This window comes from Lepisosteus oculatus, unplaced genomic scaffold (assembly GCF_040954835.1).
Source record: "Lepisosteus oculatus isolate fLepOcu1 unplaced genomic scaffold, fLepOcu1.hap2 HAP2_SCAFFOLD_40, whole genome shotgun sequence".
NCBI lineage: Eukaryota > Metazoa > Chordata > Actinopteri > Semionotiformes > Lepisosteidae > Lepisosteus > Lepisosteus oculatus.
In genome coordinates this window covers 1,969,601-1,987,500 of record NW_027167934.1, presented here as the reverse complement: position 1 = coordinate 1,987,500, position 17,900 = coordinate 1,969,601, and the positions used below count along the sequence as shown (strand labels likewise).

The following is a 17,900-nucleotide window of genomic DNA, read 5'->3' as shown; positions in this document are numbered from 1 at the left end:
TGAATAGAAAGCCGTGTAATTCAGTGTACGGGCTTTCTCGTGCAGTTTCATGGTTCTTGTAACCCAAATCCTACACTGGCCTGAAGTGCCCCCCCATTTCACAGCATTTTTCAGCTGATTTAAAATGTACCTAAAGGAGAAGCATTATTGAAGACCATCAATGACCAAGAGCTTTTGTCAAAGGTTTTGGTGGTCATTTTGAATGACCACAGAGCGCTGTGACCTCGGTTTTACATCTCATCCAAAAGACAGCGCCCTTTTACAACACAGCATCTCCGTCACTATACTGGGGCATTGGGACCCGCACAGACCTCAGGGTGAGCGCCCCACCGCCGGCACCATTGACACCGCTTCCAGCTGGAAGCTTTGTTTTCCCCTGTAGCTCACTCTCATCCGGGTACTGACCTGGCTCACACCTGCTTAGCTTCAGTGGGTTTTTTGAGTTGCGAGTTGCAAGGGGATGCAAGTGATGGAGCCGCTCGCTGCAAAAGCCACTGCATTGGCCGGGAATCGAACCCGAGCCTCCCGCGTGGCAGGCGAGAATTCTACCACTGAACCACCAATGCTCAGTGCCTGGGCCTTCAAAAAAGACGCTTTTTTGGTGCTCTGTGCAAAACGCGTCGACATCTGCTTCCAGCTGCAAAATGCCATTCGCGGACGCTGAAGAACTTATTTCCAAGGCAGCGGGTACAAGCGATTGGGCGTTTTAAAACCACCAGGAACAGCAAAGAGGCGCGCTTCTTTGCTTGCGCCGAAACACACCGCCTGGAGGCGGATAACGTAGTCGGCAGGATTCGAACCTGCGCGGGGAGACCCCAATGGATTTCTAGTCCATCGCCTTAACCACTCGGCCACGACTACAGCAAGCCCCACTGCCGCTGCGTTCTTGCTACAATCTTACCTGGATCGCGAGGCGCCGGCGGAAGCCTATTTCAAAGTCGTTCTCCGTTTCAAAAAAACATTTCCAAAATACAAGCCTTGCAGACAGACACGCCTCAGAGGACTTAAGGGTGGCTTCATGTCGGAATGATAAAGTCTCCCCGTCCGGACATGAAAATGCCACTTTGTTACACACAAAAAAAGAATCAACAACAGAGAAATGCCCACAAGCATTTGAAAAGCCGCACCACGTCGCACTTGAAATAGCTCTTACATTAGTGGTAGACGCAGGAATCGCCTTTTTATTTACGCTCTTACCAACGCGATGGAAAGCAAAACAAAGCAAAGCAGAGCAAAACAAAACGAACAAACGAAAACCTTGCGTATAACGCCGTTACGTGCCCAAGCGGTATTGTACATCATCCTAGCACTGCACCCCGGGGCGTACGGTATATGGGAACGAGCACACGCCACGAATTGTCTCGAATCACTCCCTACAGCTGTAAGGCGCCTTGAAGCGTGCACCCCCAACATTCTTCTTTGCGCATGTGTGAAAGGTAAACTCTTGAGCAGACTCTGAACCAGCTCTAAGGAAACTAATCCGATTAGACGTTACTTTGACTCATCTTTTTACGCTCAGTGCTGGATTGCTCAAACTCCAGCTAGGGTTAGGGTTAGCATTCCCACGCTACTTAGACACTTTGTTTACGCTCAGTGCTGGATTTTGGGAACTTCAGGATGAGTGGGAATTTTCTCCTATCTGTCAATTCTGTTTTGTTTTGGAGACTCTTGGCTGCCTATGTTGTACAGTGCAGCGTGAAGGAAACATTTTCCAAAACTGTGTCAGCTCAAAAGTTGTAAGAAAACCTCTCCAGCTGCTTTAACTCTCTTCATTTTTGTCATTTAATGTGACACTCGATGTATAACTGGAGCCTCACATATGCAAATGGTGAGGCTCCAGTTCGACACCACTTTACAGTATATGACAAAAGCATGGCAGACTGTGCCGGACCGGCAGATAACTTCCGCTTATTTTTACCATATTAAACATTGGAAATCCTCCCACTTGTATTTGTGACACTTGATTTTGGCTCCACCTAAGACACTCTTAAATCTTCAAACACTTTTCTCTTCTCCCGCAACACTCTTGTCTGTCGGCACTATGTGGCAGCGTTGCATGACAACCCCTCTCACCACGGAAAGGAAACTAACAGCTTTGGTAAGAGAGGAGAAAAGGACCTGGCCAGTATGGGGCTCGAACCCGTGACCTCGGCGTTATTAGCACCACGCTCGAACCAACTGAGCTAACCGGCCTCACAACAGTGCTCCTCTCTGTGCTGCAAAAAATCGAACTCAGGGAATTTCTTTTGTCCTCCTTTGAATAGAAAGCCTTGTAATTCAGTGTACGGGCTTTCTCGTGCAGTTTCATGGTTCTTGTAACCCAAATCCTACACTGGCCTGAAGTGCCCCCCCATTTCACAGCATTTTTCAGCTGATTTAAAATGTACCTAAAGGAGAAGCATTATTGAAGACCATCAATTACCAAGAGCTTTTGTCAAAGGTTTTGGTGGTCATTTTGAATGACCACAGAGCGCTGTGACCTCGGTTTTACATCTCATCCAAAAGACAGCGCCCTTTTACAACACAGCATCTCCGTCACTATACTGGGGCATTGGGACCCGCACAGACCTCAGGGTGAGCGCCCCACCGCCGGCACCATTAACACCGCTTCCAGCTGGAAGCTTTGTTTTCCCCTGTAGCTCACCCTCATCCGGGTACTGACCTGGCTCACACCTGCTTAGCTTCAGTGGGTTTTTTGAGTTGCGAGTTGCAAGGGGATGCAAGTGATGGAGCCGCTCGCTGCAAAAGCCACTGCATTGGCCGGGAATCGAACCCGAGCCTCCCGCGTGGCAGGCGAGAATTCTACCACTGAACCACCAATGCTCAGTGCCTGGGCCTTCAAAAAAGACGCTTTTTTGGTGCTCTGTGCAAAACGCGTCGACATCTGCTTCCAGCTGCAAAATGCCATTCGCGGACGTTGAAGAACTTATTTCCAAGGCAGCGGGTACAAGCGATTGGGCGTTTTAAAACCACCAGGAACAGCAAAGAGGCGCGCTTCTTTGCTTGCGCCGAAACACACCGACTGGAGGCGGATAACGTAGTCGGCAGGATTCGAACCTGCGCGGGGAGACCCCAATGGATTTCTAGTCCATCGCCTTAACCACTCGGCCACGACTACAGCAAGCCCCACTGCCGCTGCGTTCTTGCTACAATCTTACCTGGATCGCGAGGCGCCGGCGGAAGCCTATTTCAAAGTCGTTCTCCGTTTCAAAAAAACATTTCCAAAATACAAGCCTTGCAGACAGACACGCCTCAGAGGACTTAAGGGTGGCTTCATGTCGGAATGATAAAGTCTCCCCGTCCGGACATGAAAATGCCACTTTGTTACACACAAAAAAAGAATCAACAACAGAGAAATGCCCACAAGCATTTGAAAAGCCGCACCACGTCGCACTTGAAATAGCTCTTACATTAGTGGTAGACGCAGGAATCGCCTTTTTATTTACGCTCTTACCAACGCGATGGAAAGCAAAACAAAGCAAAGCAGAGCAAAACAAAACGAACAAACGAAAACCTTGCATATAACGCCGTTACGTGCCCAAGCGGTATTGTACATCATCCTAGCACTGCACCCCGGGGCGTACGGTATATGGGAACGAGCACACGCCACGAATCGTCTCGAATCACTCCCTACAGCTGTAAGGCGCCTTGAAGCGTGCACCCCCAACATTCTTCTTTGCGCATGTGTGAAAGGTAAACTCTTGAGCAGACTCTGAACCAGCTCTAAGGAAACTAATCCGATTAGACGTTACTTTGACTCATCTTTTTACGCTCAGTGCTGGATTGCTCAAACTCCAGCTAGGGTTAGGGTTAGCATTCCCACGCTACTTAGACACTTTGTTTACGCTCAGTGCTGGATTTTGGGAACTTCAGGATGAGTGGGAATTTTCTCCTATCTGTCAATTCTGTTTTGTTTTGGAGACTCTTGGCTGCCTATGTTGTACAGTGCAGCGTGAAGGAAACATTTTCCAAAACTGTGTCAGCTCAAAAGTTGTAAGAAAACCTCTCCAGCTGCTTTAACTCTCTTCATTTTTGTCATTTAATGTGACACTCGATGTATAACTGGAGCCTCACATATGCAAATGGTGAGGCTCCAGTTCGACACCCAGTTCGACACCACTTTACAGTATATGACAAAAGCATGGCAGACTGTGCCGGACCGGCAGATAACTTCCGCTTATTTTTACCATATTAAACATTGGAAATCCTCCCACTTGTATTTGTGACACTTGATTTTGGCTCCACCTAAGACACTCTTAAATCTTCAAACACTTTTCTCTTCTCCCGCAACACTCTTGTCTGTTGGCACTATGTGGCAGCGTTGCATGACAACCCCTCTCACCACGGAAAGGAAACTAACAGCTTTGGTAAGAGAGGAGAAAAGGACCTGGGCAGTACGGGGCTCGAACCCGTGACCTTGGCGTTATTAGCACCACGCTCGAACCAACTGAGCTAACCGGCCTCACAACAGTGCTCCTCTCTGTGCTGCAAAAAATCGAACTCAGGGAATTTCTTTTGTCCTCCTTTGAATAGAAAGCCGTGTAATTCAGTGTACGGGCTTTCTCGTGCAGTTTCATGGTTCTTGTAACCCAAATCCTACACTGGCCTGAAGTGCCCCCCCATTTCACAGCATTTTTCAGCTGATTTAAAATGTACCTAAAGGAGAAGCATTATTGAAGACCATCAATTACCAAGAGCTTTTGTCAAAGGTTTTGGTGGTCATTTTGAATGACCACAGAGCGCTGTGACCTCGGTTTTACATCTCATCCAAAAGACAGCGCCCTTTTACAACACAGCATCTCCGTCACTATACTGGGGCATTGGGACCCGCACAGACCTCAGGGTGAGCGCCCCACCGCCGGCACTATTAACACCGCTTCCAGCTGGAAGCTTTGTTTTCCCCTGTAGCTCACCCTCATCCGGGTACTGACCTGGCTCACACCTGCTTAGCTTCAGTGGGTTTTTTGAGTTGCGAGTTGCAAGGGGATGCAAGTGATGGAGCCGCTCGCTGCAAAAGCCACTGCATTGGCCGGGAATCGAACCCGAGCCTCCCGCGTGGCAGGCGAGAATTCTACCACTGAACCACCAATGCTCAGTGCCTGGGCCTTCAAAAAAGACGCTTTTTTGGTGCTCTGTGCAAAACGCGTCGACATCTGCTTCCAGCTGCAAAATGCCATTCACGGACGCTGAAGAACTTATTTCCAAGGCAGCGGGTACAAGCGATTGGGCGTTTTAAAACCACCAGGAACAGCAAAGAGGCGCGCTTCTTTGCTTGCGCCGAAACACACCGCCTGGAGGCGGATAACGTAGTCGGCAGGATTCGAACCTGCGCGGGGAGACCCCAATGGATTTCTAGTCCATCGCCTTAACCACTCGGCCACGACTACAGCAAGCCCCACTGCCGCTGCGTTCTTGCTACAATCTTACCTGGATCGCGAGGCGCCGGCGGAAGCCTATTTCAAAGTCGTTCTCCGTTTCAAAAAAACATTTCCAAAATACAAGCCTTGCAGACAGACACGCCTCAGAGGACTTAAGGGTGGCTTCATGTCGGAATGATAAAGTCTCCCCGTCCGGACATGAAAATGCCACTTTGTTACACACAAAAAAAGAATCAACAACAGAGAAATGCCCACAAGCATTTGAAAAGCCGCACCACGTCGCACTTGAAATAGCTCTTACATTAGTGGTAGACGCAGGAATCGCCTTTTTATTTACGCTCTTACCAACGCGATGGAAAGCAAAACAAAGCAAAGCAGAGCAAAACAAAACGAACAAACGAAAACCCTCACGTCCCGCACTTGCGTATAACGCCGTTACTTGCCCAAGCGGTATTATACGTCATCCTAACACTGCACCCCGCGGTGTACGGTATATGGGAACGAGCACACGCCACGAATCGTCTCGAATCACTCCCTACAGCTGTAAGGCGCCTTGAAGCGTGCACCGCCAACATTCTTCTTTGCGCATCTGTGAAAGGTAAACTCTTGAGCAAACTCTAAACCAGCTCTAAGGAAACTAATCCGATTAGACGTTACTTTGACTCATCCTTTAAGGGACCTTTGTTAATTGGAGAAATCAATGATTTCGAATGAATTTTGTATGCGTTAAAAGACAGCTATACACAGAAAACATGCAGGACACTGCTCATGATGTTTCCCGAGCCGAAACACAGTGCGTTTTTCCAAGCCATCTGACAAAGCCCGCCCACTGAAAACTGCAGCAGATCGTGTAAAGACGTTCAACTTTGTAACTACTGCACGCACAAGAAGCAGAATAAATTCCTCTTTTCAAACTGTCAAAGGTTTGCTTTGCGAACGCTGCAGGACATCGCACAATCTCTTTTGAACGGGGACAAACGATTTCTTATGAGGCGCACTAAGTACAGACGTTTAAAAAGCTCCACTCATGCCGACCATGCAGCATGAAGAAGCGCAACCTAACGTTTGCATTCCTAGCACTGTTGCAACCTAGCACTGTTGCATTCTGCGCATCAGTAGCTAAGAGAATATCATTTAAGGCTCTTGTTAATGCTGTTTCAGAAACCAGACTGAAATTTCTCAAGTATATTATTTGAATCCAGATACGATTGACGTTGGGCAACAACTATTCTCTCAAAACTTTTAGATTGAAATGGGACCTTTGAGACAGGCCTGTAGTTGTTAAGAACTTGTGGATCCAAATTTGACTTCTTAAGGAGCGGTCTAACAACCGCTACCTTAAATTGATCAGGTACAACGCCTGACGCAAGCGATGCATTCATCATACTAATTATAGGTCCTGCCAGTCCTTCGAGGGAATCTTTGACTAGCTGAGTGGGTATGGGATCTAGCGAACAGGTGGTTGACTTTGTCTTACGTCTGTGTCCATGAGTCCACCAAAAGAAGAAATCTGAACAGAAATCTGAGTGGTGATCATGCGAGGTCACCACGGAGGAAACCACTGCTCTCCCCCCAAAAAAAACCACCACTGCCCCTCTCAAGTTTGCTAAAGACCACATGGATGTTCCACAGCAACTCCTGGAACAATGTTCTGTGGACAGACGTGACAAAAGTTGAACTTGTTGGTAAATGTGCACAGCGTTATGTTTGGAGATAACAAAACACTGCATACCAACTCCAAAACCTCATCCCACCTGGGAAGCATGGCGGAGGCTGTACGGCTTGCAATCATCGAGGGACCGATGAATTCCAAGATGTATCAGGAAATTCTACAGCAGAATGTCAGGGTGTCTGCCTGTGATCTAAAACTCGAAAGACGCTGGGTCATGCAGCATGACAAAAACAAAGGAGTACATCAACAACAGAGTGGCTGAAACAGAAGAAATTCCGTATTTTGGGATGGCCAAGTAAGAGTCCTGACCCCAATCCCATTGAAGTACTGTGGCGTGATCTGAAGCAGGCCGTTCAGCGCAAGACATCCCAAAAATATACATGAACTGAAACAGTTTTGCATAGAGGAATAGGCCAAAATACTTCCTAACCGCTGCTCAGGTCTGACCAGCCGCTACAGAAAGTGGGGATTGAGGTTTTTGTCATAAAGGAGGTTCCACTAGCTCCTTAATATAAGGGTTCACATACTTTTTCCATCAATGACCTTGATTGTTTAAACCATTTGGTCAATAAAGAAACAGCAATGTCAAATGTTGGGCGTGTGTTGTTTGTGAAATCAGACTCTCTTTATTAATTATTATGACTTAGATAAAGATAAGATCACATGTTAGGAGCCATTCATGCAGAAATCCACATCATTCCGAAGGGCTGTTTACAAAAGTTTTTCTCCCAACTGTATGTGAGAGAAAAGCAGAGACGCTCACTGAGTAAGGTGGGGTTGTAGCTTTGCAAATCACAAGGACATTTGTACGCTCAAAATGGGACAGGAGCACCCCAGATGGGACTCAAACCCACAATCGCTGTTTTAGGAGGCCAGTGTCTTAGCCATTAGGCCACTGGGGCACACCGGGGAGAGTCAATCACGCTGATGAGAGCCAGTTTTTTTTTTCCTTTGCTTTTTCAAAGGGATCCCCAAAATTAGGGAAGTTAGGCAGCAGAAGGTTTACTGTGACCTGAGAAGGACCGGCATCCAATCACGGTGGTACACACACACACGCTCTCACTCATCTGAGCTACACGGCTACCAAGATGATCTCGGGTGCGCCGAGCTGGTACGGAACATATTGAACTGATCGACGACGAATTGTCTCTCAGACAGGCTTTTCACCTCTGAGCTCCCTGACTGACAGTGATCAGCTAGGTAGTGAAACAGTCAGCTGCTTCTAAGCCTTAAACAGCTGCATCTCGGCGCTTCCACGGAGAGATGATTTGAAAGCCGAACATCGCCTATTGGGAACACCTTTCTATCACTAGTTTAAGAGACTCTTAAGGTCTTGCAGAGGTGCCTGTCTAATAGCATGTGCTTTGCAAGCTATAGGTGTTTAGGCTGAGGCAGAATGCCTGTTAACAAAATGTTTTTCTAAAGGGGCCTTGCACTCTTTTCCAAGCAATGGTCACCATCCCCACCGAGTGTCACAATGTAGTCATGTCCTAGGACATCACCTGTTAGTCTCCATTTGTCTGCCACCAACACTTTAGGTTACGGAGTCACAACCGCACCCCGGAGACCAGAGGAGCCATTGGCGTTCTGGCGGCGCAGATTGGGCTGAAGGTGGGGCGCTTGAATCTCGCTGTTGGAGGCCGTCTGAAACTGACCCAAGCCTTTCCCTTGAATTAAATGTAAATAAGAAATGAACCCCAGATGCACATGGAATCAATCACGTGTTTCCTTTGAGCCGTTTCAGAGACTGCTCCAGAGTTTACCTTGCACAGATGCGCAAAGATTAATGATGGGGGTGCACGCTTCCAGGCGTCTTACAACTGTAGGGACTGTTTAGAGACAATTCGTAGATTGTTCTCATTTCCCTCTATTCCCCGTGTTGCAGTGGTAGGATGACGTAAATTCCTGCTTCGACACGTAACGGCATTATAATCAAGTGCAGGAGCTGAGGGCTTTAGTTTTGTTTCGTTTTCCATGGCGTTCGTAAGCGCGCTAATCAAAGGCAATTCCTGCGTCTAACACGAATGTAAATGCTTTGGAAAGTGCAGTGTGGTGCAGCTTGTAAAATCCTTTTCCACATTTGTGGTTTGTTGATGTTTTTTCTGTCTGCCAAAGTTGCATTTTGACATCCGGACTGGGGGACTTTATCATTTGAACGTGAAGCCAGCCTTAAACCCTCTGAGGCGTGTCTGTCTGCCGGCACGAATCTTGTGAAAGGTATTTTTTTTTTTAACGGAGAGCGACTTTAAAAAGTTTTCCGCAGCGACTTCGCACTCCGTGTTAGATCATAGGAGGAATGCGGCGGCAGCGAGCTCGCTTTTGTCATGGCCGAGTGGTTAAGGCGATGGACTCGAAATGCGTTGGGGCTTCCCCGCGCAGGTTCGGAACTTGCCGACTCCGGCGTCTGCCGCACGTCGCCTTGTGCCTGCGCGGCAAAGGCAAAGTGCCGCTTCTCCTTTCCCGGTACTATAAAAATGCTAAATCGCTTGGACCCGCTGCCATGGAAAGCAGTTCTTCAGATTACCACACATTCTGCGTTCGCACCTCTGGTGCTCTACTTATGCCTTTGAAAACCTAATGAATAAAGCTGAAAGAACCGACACGATATGTAGGTGCTCGTAAAGCACGCATTAAAGAACTGTTAACAGCAAGGGTTTCAGTGGGTTAACTGAGGAGAAGGCGTGATCGCTAATTGTTGACTTTTTATTTGGTGTTAGAAATACTCTTACTGTGCATGATGTGCAACAAATGTAGCCACAGAAATTGCATCACGCTTTCATGTATGCTATTGCAGACACCAACGTTGCCTAGATAGAAAACCGAAATAGCCGTGGGTTTGCTTGTTGGTCTGAAGGATCTCTCTTCGAATCTCTATCATTTGTCAATGGAAGTAAAAGGCGCTGCAATCTCATACGTTCAGAATCAAACCCGCAGCTGTTGTTCGACTTTATTTCTTGACTAATTACAACTGAGTGTCGCATGAGCAGTTACGTAAACTTGTCTGGTATATTTGAACACAAATGCCGTTCTTCAATTAAAACTAACAGTACATTGTCAGGGACATTCAGTTCTATACAAACAAGAGACAGACAAGAGAATATTTCTACCTTTCATGTGGACTACGTGTTGACTTACTGATCGGAATAATTGAAAAGTTCGGGTTCATAGCCGATGCAGTGCGTGCTAATTAGAACAACAGCAACGCTGAGCTCTCAGCACCGTACTGAGCCCAGGTGTTTTTCTAAAGCTGTCAGGTGCAGTTCATTTACATGAAGGAAATCTCTTACTGGGTACGATTACAATACAGTAAGTAGCACAGGCTACTTAGGGAGTAGCCTGATGCGTTTAAAAACGACCCGAGCCAGGCAGAAGTCGAACCTACAATCTCCTGATCCGTAGTCAGATGTGTTATCCATTGCACCACTGACCCTGGTGCAACACTGCAGGACTGCAACCCGGTGAGCTCAGCACTGCAACTAGTAAAATACCCCCGGTCCATTCTTTTCCAAAAGTGAGAAACACCTGTTTTCTACATTTTGTCTGTTTTAAAACCATATCTCTTTAAACCAAACCAAGAGTTTGTCTTTTGCTCTGATATTCTGATTCATTTCGATTTCAAAGAAAAAAAAAACTACCTTCCAAAGCATCATAAAATTGTCCCTTCTTCCAGACTCTACTTCTCTCTTGTAGTAGTACAGCAGACCTTTCCAGGTGAGCAGATTACAGAGTCCGAAATGAGCTTCCTCCATCAAGCAAAGTACCTGAACATGACTCTGTCATCATAAAAGCGCCCCTGTAATAAAGAAATTCAATCTGAAATCAAGAGGGCAGTTGCCTACTGAAATACAAGAAGTCATCAATTTTAACCTAGCAACACATTAAAGGCTGCATCTATACAAGTACGATTCTAGAAATGCTCACCAGATTACGTTTTAAGAAGGAACTGCGCTTCAGGTTCTGCCGAGATCTTAACTCGGATGGCAGGATTCAGAGTCCGGAGTGCGGACTGATTGCGCACGGAGGGTCCACATACTGTGGATCCCTCAGTGATCTTCCGCGTATTCAAACCGCCAGCGTGTGACTCCCCTGTCCCCGTGACCTCATTGCTCTGCTCTCTCCTCTGTGCAGCCGAGCCCGATTCACGGTAAAGTGAAAAAAAAATATGCCCTCAACGTGAGATTTACTCTGGAGCGAGGATAGATGTTACCTTTTTATCATTGAACAGGATGTATGTGATGTGGCGACTAGGTTCAATTTTGTATCCTCTTTAAAAGATTAAGGACTGGGGTGAGCGTGATTTACCACCCTTTCAGCTAAGAACCCGACGTGCGCACCGTTTAAGCTGCATAGACTCGGTCGTTTAACTCTTCTCCATTAGCAGGGTTAAGGTTAAAGAAAAAAAACATTGCTGACTTCTTTTTTTTTTGCCAGCTGCTAGCGCTGATTAGCAAGGTTTGTATTTCATGTTTTGCAAGTTGCATCCATTTTAAGAAAAACAAGTCGTGTTAAAGACAGGAAATGAATACTTGCATTTAATTAAGTCTAGCCATAGGCGGTTATCCACTGGGATTCAGACCCAGGGTCTCCTGTTTACTAGACAGGCGCTTTAACCAACTAAGCCACAGCGCCCCGGGAGTGCTGTCCTTTTGCAGCCATTTGGACACACCACTCAGACACATCTGCATTCGGTGTGTGCTCCGCCTGCTCGCTGAGCAAGTTGCCACCTTTACATACAATGGCAACATCGACACCAAGAGAAAGGATGACAAATGGCTTTTATCTGGAACTTTTCATGTCCAAGGAGCTCAATGTGCTTTCTGTGTACAACAGGGCCACTGAACTCCACGCTGGCCACTGAACCACAGCAGTGGCTTGCTGGCTTGACATCTCCCAAGGAAAATTTTGAAATCGCATGTGGAACAGGAAAATGACCCTCGAGTACGAGGGAAAAAAAAGAAAAAGATCATCTGGAGCGCGCCAACCCAGTTGGGACAGCCCAGTTTTGTTGACGAGGTGGCCGAGTGGTTAAGGCGATGGATTGCTAGTTCATTGTGCTTTGCACGCATGGGTTCAAATCCCATCCTTGTTGGTTTCCATGTCTGTTTCCATTCTGTTTTTGATCCCTATTGCTCAATGCACAGTGAAAGCATTGCATACATGTGTCTGACAATGAGAAATGGGTCCCTGAGACAGTCATTTGCCTGTTTCACAAATGATCGTATTTTACTAGAGATTCTGTTTGGGATTCAGATGTGCATTCGGACAGCAATCCCTTTCAAGAAATGATACGTTCTGGATGAGGTCAAAGGTGCTGGAACACTGTATTTAGGATGTGTTTGCAGTTATTCTGTGTTTCTAGCTTCAACCCAGTGATATATATATATATATGCTCACTGATTTTTTGGTACATGCCCAGGGCAATAATCATTATGAGGATTTATTTCCATATGTGCTAGAGGTAGTGTTGTGAAATTCTTCAACACACTGGATCGCAGGTTTAAACCTGCACTCTTACTCCTTAAATACCAACAAATGCAGATATGTAGCAATCATATTGTAGCGGACACTCATTTGCCTGTTTCACAAATGATCATATTTTACTAGAGATTCTGTTTGGGATACGGATGTGCATTCTGACAACAATCTCTTTCAAAAAATGATTTTACCTTATCGCAGCTTTGCCCCTCTTGCCTCTTTGGAAAATATCTCCATCTTGTGGTCGTTGTTGGTAATGTTTAGACAATATCTCCATCTTGTGGTCGTTGTTGGTAATGTCTAGACAATATCTCCATCATGTGGTCGTTGTTGGTAATGTCTTCTTATGCCCTTTTTTATTTCAATTCTTTATTAGTTGATTCTAGAATCTCTACAATAGAGCTGAAAATATCAGTTTTGTAGCAGACAATATGACATTAGTTATAGTCCAATTAAGACTTTATTACCCTGTTTGTAACATAACAAATTAAAATTGATTAAAACTAAGTTTGGAACACCAGGGAACATAAAAAATGATTTTTAGGAAAACCATGAGGTTCTCTGTGTCCGATGCCTGCAAGGGGAGAAAGCTAGAATCCTTTGCTTTTTCAAAATTTGAAAATAAACATCATATAACAACAGCTTTCATTCCTAGGAGTGAAAAATAACCATTTTTGAAGACATATTAGTTTCTAAAACACTACAATAAAGTTAAAAACATCCGTTTTATATTACTTTTAGTATTTTTAGTGAAATTAGTCATTTATTGCACTATTTTTAATATAATCTCTAATTAAAAGTGAATAGAATTAAGTTTGGAGCAACAAGGAACACAAAAAAAAAAGATTTTAAGGAAAAAAATGATGTCTTCTGTGCCAGGTGCCTGCAAGGGGAGAAAGCTAGAATCCTACCCAGGCTCCTGGAGTTCTGTCCTGGCTAAAGGAGGGTGAATCCATCCCCTTCAAAGCTCCATGAAAAAATGATCATTTAAAATTTGAAAAAAAAAACATCATATAACAACAGTTTTCATTCATAGGAGTGAAAAACAACCATTTTGGAAGACATATTAGTTTCTAAAACACTACAATAAAGTTGAAAACATCCGTTTTATATTACATTAATTTTTGTGAAATTAGTCATTTATTGCACTATTTTTAATAAAATCTCTAATTAAAAGTGATTAAAATTAAGTTTGGAACAACAAGGAACACAAAAAAAAAGATTTTAAGGAAAAAAATATTGTCTTCTGTGCCAGGTGCCTGCAAGGGGAGAAAGCTAGAATCCTACCCAGGCTCCTGGAGCTCTGTCCTGGCTAAAGGAGGGTGAATCCATCCCATTCAAAGCTCCATGAAAAAATGATATTTTTAAATTTGAAAAAAAAAACATTATAGAACAACATCTCTTGGTCCACAGAGTGCAAAAATCCAACTTTGAAGAAAATCCATTGACTGATCCCCGAATCCTGAAGTTTCTTCGCATGATATCGGGCTTGCAACCACTTTCTGGAAAATTTTCAGCTCCATTGTAGAGATACTAGAATCAACTAATAGAGAATTAAAATAAAAAAGGGCATAAGAAGACATTACCAACAACGACCACAAGATGGAGATATTGTCTAGACATTACCAACAACGACCACAAGATGGAGATATTTTCCAAAGAGGCAAGAAGGGCAAAGCTGCGATAAGGTAAAATCATTTTTTGAAAGAGATTGTTGTCAGAATGCACATCCGTATCCCAAACAGAATCTCTAGTAAAATATGATCATTTGTGAAACAGGCAAATGAGTGTCCGCTACAATATGATTGCTACATATCTGCATTTGTTGGTATTTAAGGAGTAAGAGTGCAGGGGGTTTAAACCTGCGATCCAGTGTGTTGAAGAATTTCACAACACTACCTCTAGCACATATGGAAATAAATCCTCATAATGATTATTGCCCTGGGCATGTACCAAAAAATCAGTGAGCATATACATATATCGCTGTGTTGAAGCTAGAGACACAGAATAAGTGCAAACACATCCTAAATACAGTGTTCCTGCACCTTGACCTCATCCAGAATGTATCGTTTTTTGAAAGCGATTGCTGTCAGAATGCACAACTGAATCCCAAACAGAATCTCTAGTCAAATATGATCATTTGTGAAACAGGCAAATGAGTCTCTCAGGTGCCCATTGCTCATTTTCAGACACATTTATGCAATACTTTCACCATGCGTTGAGCAATAGGGATTAAAGATACCAGAGGTAAGGTTTAAAAGTGATTCTGAGGTGCAACACATCAGCGAAACAGCTAGGCATCTGAAATGCGGGGTTTGAGAGCCCTTCAGGGAACACCGTACCCTAAAGGTACCAGAAGTCCACTAGTATAAGCATTAAGTCACTGTCAGCCCTGTTGCAATGTAATTGCTACATATCTTCATTTCTTTGGTTTTTAAGGAGTAAGAGTGCAGGGGGTCTAAATCTGCGATCCAGTGTGTTGAAGTATTTCACAACACTACCTGTAGCCCGTCTGGAAATAAATCCTCATTCTGATTATTGACCTGGGCATGTACCAATAAATCACTGAGTATATATATATATCACTGTGTTGAAGCTAGAGACCTGTATGTAATAATATGATGCTAAAATGTTATTTTCACATGTAAGAAAACCGGCTCAGGGACGCCAAATATGTAATGTTGCCATAGCAAAATTAAATGTAGGGGGTCTCTGAAGGCACCAGTTCTGTAGGGTTTGGGCATTTACTGAGACAATTATTAATTGTAGCAGTAAATCACAAAGTTGATTCTTTTGATAGCTTTAGAATCCAACCATGTGACATAACTCAAACAACGCGCACACACAGGTACTAATACACGAGGATACATTTATTAATACATAAAATATGCATGTAAACCTAACAGATCTTATCAAGAGGGTTATCAGAATACAAAAGATATATATTCAGTCAGTTACGAAGTGTTACACATATCAAGAGGACATACGTTCAGTATATCATTCATTAAGACCGTTTCGTTAATGAACTTGGTTATAACTTCTACATTAGATACTCAAACAAGTACATAACTCTTAGGAATTAAATTGATATCAACTGGTTGGGATAACAATTGAATTCTCGAGCTGTAATGCATTGAAGTTGAATACTCATCCAATCTTTGGGGATTCAGATCTTCCTGCGGGCACAAAGAAACAGTTGCAGGCTGTTGCTGTCCAATCCGCGCTCTCTGGCTCCGTGCCAGGCTGTGCTGTGCGGCTTGCGACGCTGCACTGCTGATGCTCACTGTTGGCTTTAACTAGCAAAGTTTGTGCACAGGAGAAAAGATGACTGTGGGTCCCAGCAAGTCAGGAAGAGGACCGGTTCGTTTCTGATGAAGAGCTAGTTCTGAATAGTGATTCAGCTGTCCACAGTTCCGACCTGTTCAAAAGGCCTGCTGCTGGTGCTAACCTCGGGTGGATCCTCTGGTTATTCTCTGGCAACCTCCGCTCTAGACTCTTAGAACAAAGGAAAGTTCTGGCACTCGTACACACTGGCCGTTCCGTGGTTGTCCGGGCTGAGTCTCAGGATGGTCAGGAGGCGCGCTGCGAGAATGTCCTGCCCTTGGGAGCCTTCTGCTCCTGGGCCGTCCTGCCCTGGAATTCTCCTTTGAATTCCCTTTAGAATTGTCCACAGAATCCTCTGAATCCTCTCTTCTGAATCTTACTGAATCTCACAGGCTCTCTGTGTTGCCTGTTTTTACCTGGAGGAACTTCAGCTCATTGATTGGCTGAAAGTTCCATGGGCATCAGAGTCCCACGTGGGTTACTCGGCCCTACCAGTCCCTGATTGATTGATCAAGGTGAGATATGAGTCACTTAGTCCTGACACTTAGTAATGCAGTCCAGATGTCCAACTGGCACTCCCTAGACAGATAGGCGCCAATGGATGACCATTGATCATGATAGCCAGGCTTAGCTAAGTGCATCCCCCTTTGGGAGCTGTCCTAGGACCTTAAATCACCCTGCAGAACAGTTTCTCTGTGGCTGCACCACAGAGATGAACAGAGAAATGGGGCCTCATTTGGGAAGGCTCAGAACACTTAATTCTGCCTTATTAATAAGCCTCGCCGCTACATATCCCCCCTTTTTGAAGGTCATGAGGTCCTGAGGCGTTGTTGCCTTCAAAACAAAACAGAGTTAAGTGATGTCCCTTGCCATTAGAACATTAATCTTAAATATCCACATTACTCCTCGAGAATTCATACCGGAACCAGCGTTGGATACAAACAGGATGAATAACATCTGGAGTATGTATAAACACGGTAGGAGACATTATCTAAGTCTAGGAATTACAGATCAGGAAGTTCACTGTCAATATCTGATACCTCTGTAGTACATATTTGGGGAGAAATCACTTCCTTTCTTTTGACATGCTACCTTTGACTCATTCATGCTACCCAGATTACATTTTGATGCAAGAGTACAGCATTCAGAGTACACTGTCAGTCATGATCCAGCTTCCCAGCAGCAGTGTTACAATAACAACAGTTCCTGTTCCCAGCCCCGCGATAAACCACAACACCTGTGTTGGGTATCTGCTTGGGTGGTTTGGAGGTTTGTTCCATTAAAGCAAACTAACTACCTGTACCTCTTCAGGGCTTACTGTTTCTTGGATTTCTATCCAATTCAATAGTGTGGCACCTGAAGGCATCCATGACCTCAAGTTTGGTCTTATGTTGTCTGGTTCCAGACCGTACAGTGTTAAGTTACCATGCTGTACTATGGCCTCCTCGGGAACTTGCAGGAAAACTGTTTGATTAGGTAGCTGCATTGTGGTAGCTGTATCATGCCTGTCACAAGTCATAGTGTCAGTTAAATGTGGTGTGCTGACCAGCCATTTACTTCCTACCTGCTCTTCATGGGGTTCATTAACCTCCCTCTGCTCGTTAGTAGCTTTACACCCTTCATTGGTGAATCGTTTAGACACAGCCAATGGATAGCTTTGGTAGCCATACCCATCTCAAGATTTGGAACCAAATTCAATCTTGGATTGCCTTCTGGGTGAGCTATGAGCGATGGGGTTAATGTCACATACTCCTCTACTGAGAAGAGTGGAATCAAGTGGGTTGGGAATCGTGCCGTGGTTAGACTAGCTACAGTGGCACTAAGCTCCCTTAATAGGTCTTGTGTCAACATTCTGGCCTGTTGCACACAAGCATAAACCCACTGTATAACACCAACAATCATGTCCACTGGTTGGGGAATAAGGTTTAACCCTGTTGCATAGGAAATTGCCTGTAGGGTTTTCCCTAAGCTTTCCAACTTTTGCTGCTGTCGATACAGTCTGTCACTACCCTCCGGCATCTCTGACCCCTGCCTTCTTGGGGCAGTCAGGG

General features: G+C 44.9%; 6 non-coding genes across 6 annotated transcripts; all 6 read right to left on the bottom strand.

Annotated features, from left to right (window-relative positions):
* Positions 1 to 495: 495 nt before the first annotated feature.
* trnag-gcc (transfer RNA glycine (anticodon GCC)) lies at positions 496 to 566 on the bottom strand. Its single transcript has one exon. It is a non-coding gene; the product is annotated as a tRNA-Gly (tRNA).
* A 213-nt stretch (positions 567 to 779) lies between these two features.
* Positions 780 to 861, bottom strand: trnas-aga (transfer RNA serine (anticodon AGA)). Its single transcript has one exon. It is a non-coding gene; the product is annotated as a tRNA-Ser (tRNA).
* A 1,891-nt stretch (positions 862 to 2,752) lies between these two features.
* Positions 2,753 to 2,823, bottom strand: trnag-gcc (transfer RNA glycine (anticodon GCC)). Its single transcript has one exon. It is a non-coding gene; the product is annotated as a tRNA-Gly (tRNA).
* Positions 2,824 to 3,036: 213 nt separating this feature from the next.
* Positions 3,037 to 3,118, bottom strand: trnas-aga (transfer RNA serine (anticodon AGA)). The gene has a single exon. It is a non-coding gene; the product is annotated as a tRNA-Ser (tRNA).
* Positions 3,119 to 5,021: 1,903 nt separating this feature from the next.
* trnag-gcc (transfer RNA glycine (anticodon GCC)) lies at positions 5,022 to 5,092 on the bottom strand. The gene has a single exon. It is a non-coding gene; the product is annotated as a tRNA-Gly (tRNA).
* Positions 5,093 to 5,305: 213 nt separating this feature from the next.
* Positions 5,306 to 5,387, bottom strand: trnas-aga (transfer RNA serine (anticodon AGA)). The gene has a single exon. It is a non-coding gene; the product is annotated as a tRNA-Ser (tRNA).
* Between the last annotated feature and the right edge of the window lie 12,513 nt (positions 5,388 to 17,900).